This window comes from Littorina saxatilis, linkage group LG2, assembly GCF_037325665.1.
Source record: "Littorina saxatilis isolate snail1 linkage group LG2, US_GU_Lsax_2.0, whole genome shotgun sequence".
Lineage (NCBI taxonomy): Eukaryota > Metazoa > Mollusca > Gastropoda > Littorinimorpha > Littorinidae > Littorina > Littorina saxatilis.
Genome location: NC_090246.1, coordinates 53,738,481 through 53,740,980, shown reverse-complemented (window position 1 = coordinate 53,740,980; position 2,500 = coordinate 53,738,481). Strand labels below are relative to the sequence as shown.

Below are 2,500 nucleotides of genomic sequence, written 5' to 3'. Positions count from 1 at the left end.
TTGATTACGCATCCACTCTATGGGACTCAGCAAGTGATAATTCCCTAAAGCTACTCAGCAGATTACACAAAAGAGCGCTAAAAGTAGTATTACTCAAACAGACTACTCTCACCGACTCAGACTACATCAACATATCTAGGGGTCCTACCTCTCAAGTCAAGAATGAATTACAACAAAGGAATAATGATGCATAAAATTATGACAGAAAATGCACCCGAAACCATTTGTTCAAAGTTCTCTTTGAAGAATTCGCACCACTTTATAAAACTAAACACTCCTCTTCCTAGGATAGACCTGTAGCCTTTGCCATTAAAAACGCGACAAACGATCGACGGAGGTTTTTATGTTACTGGTTATAGCAAGCACCTGTGGTTTAGACTTCGTCAAAAACAAAAAAAACCTGCACGGAAAACTCATGCAAGAAGACACATAAAACACGTGGCGTTTCATTGAGTACAAAATTGAAACGAAACAGCTGGAGTTATGAATGGGTTATAGTGTCGAGAACTGCACGTGTTTTCCATTGTCGGTACTTACAGCTTCAAATCAACACAAGTTGTGGCCGAAGCAACCGACAGTGGCATTGACAGTAATAAAGGTCACGGGTTTTGAGTGAATGAAACGTTTTACTGAATTAAACGCCACGTGTTATACGCGTCTTCTGACATGAGTTTTCCGTGCACTTTTTTGTTTTTGACGATGTCTAAACCACAGGTGCTTGCTATAACAAGTAACATAAAAACCGCCGTAGATCGTTTGTCGCGTTTTTAATGGCAAAGGCTATATTTAAATCAAGTCTTGTTTATTCAGGAAGCAGCCTCTGGAACGCTCTTCCGGACGCCCTGCGGCAATCCACCAATACGGATTCTTTTAGAATCAAATATTCTTTCCATTTAATGAACTCTATGAACAAATAAACTTGATTGGTATGTTCTCTTTGCATACAGTTGTTCATTATCGGAATTATGGTTTATTGTGACAAAATCACGAAGATTTGGCTCTGTAATACATTGTTTTGCTGAGCTAATGTATTGTTGGGTTACTTTCCGTTTATCTTCATTGCTTTACACCCAATTTTGAACACTACCTTACGATCTACTTCTACATAATGCGCTTCATGTACATAAACTTATATGTTCTACCATTAATGTTTTTATGTAACCTTTTTTTATTTTTTTTTATTCCCCTAGTCATAGTTATAGTAAAAATAGTTTAGTCCCTCTTTAGGGCGAGGGCCAGATGCAAAAAAGCATATCTATGCTTATTCTTGTCACCCTCGAAAAATAAAGATTTGTCATTGTCATTGTCTCACTCCACTTCTCTGGTTAAAATGATTTTCCTCTGCTCTATTCTCTAACTGGGAGATAACCAGCAGTTATATTTGCATTCCTCAAAAAAAAAAAAGGTGAAAAAGATCAGTGAAGCTTACAGAAACTGCGATTCCTCGTATTAAAACACCGCTGGCACGGATCTTCCCAAAGCGTCTCACAAAAGCCCAAATTAATTAACACAGTGGCCAAAAAACGTTTCTGTTAATGACCTGCGTAGACGTGATGGTAACAAGGAGTCCTGCTGCCAGTCATGACGTCATGCTTGGAATTCAATGACGCAACTCTCTCTCTCCCGTGTGCCCCCCCCCCCCCCTCCTTCTCTTTTTATTACATTTAGTCAAGTTTTGACTAAATGTTTTAACGTAGAGGGGGAATCGAGACGAGGGTCGTGGTGTATGTGTGTGTGTGTGTGTCTGTCTGTCTGTGCGTGTGTGTGTGTAGAGCGATTCAGACCAAACTACAGAACCGATCTTCATGAAATTTTACATAAGAGTTTCTGGGAATGATATCCCCGGACGTTTTTTTCTTTTTTTCGATAAATACCTTTGATGACGTCATATCCGGCTTTTTGTAAAAGTTGAGGCGGCACTGTCACACCCTCATTTTTCAATCAAATTGATTGAAATTTTGGCCCAGCAATCTTCGACAAAGGCCGGACTTCGGTATTGCATTCCAGCTTGGTGTCTTAAAAATTAATTAATGGCTTTGGTCATTAAAAATCTGAAAATTGTAAAAAAACAAAAAAAAATTTAAAACGATCCAAATTTACGTTTATCTTATTCTTCATCATTTTCTGATTCCAAAAACATATAAATATGTTATATTCGGATTAAAACCAAGCCCTGAAAATTAAAAATATAAAAATTATTATTAAAATAAAATTTCGGAAATCGATTTAAAAACAATTTCATCTTATTCCTTGTGGGTTCCTGATTCCAAAAACATATAGATGTGATATGTTTGGATTAAAAACACGCTCAGAAAGTTAAAAAGAATAGAGATAAAGAAAAGCGTGCTATCCTTCTCAGCGCAACTACTACCCCGCTCTTCTTGTCAATTTCACTGCCTTTGCATCGAGCGGTGGACTGACGATGCTACGAGTATACGCTCTTGCTGTAAACATGCAGTGAGTTCAGTTTCATTCTGTTAGTTCGACAGCTTGACTAATG

At 37.8% G+C, this 2,500-nt stretch overlaps 1 protein-coding gene across 3 annotated transcripts in view; it reads right to left on the bottom strand.

Annotated features, from left to right (window-relative positions):
• LOC138959266 (syntaxin-8-like) overlaps nucleotides 1–2,500 on the bottom strand; it is a 32,342-nt gene that overhangs the window by 5,541 nt on the left and 24,301 nt on the right. The window lies entirely within an intron of this gene.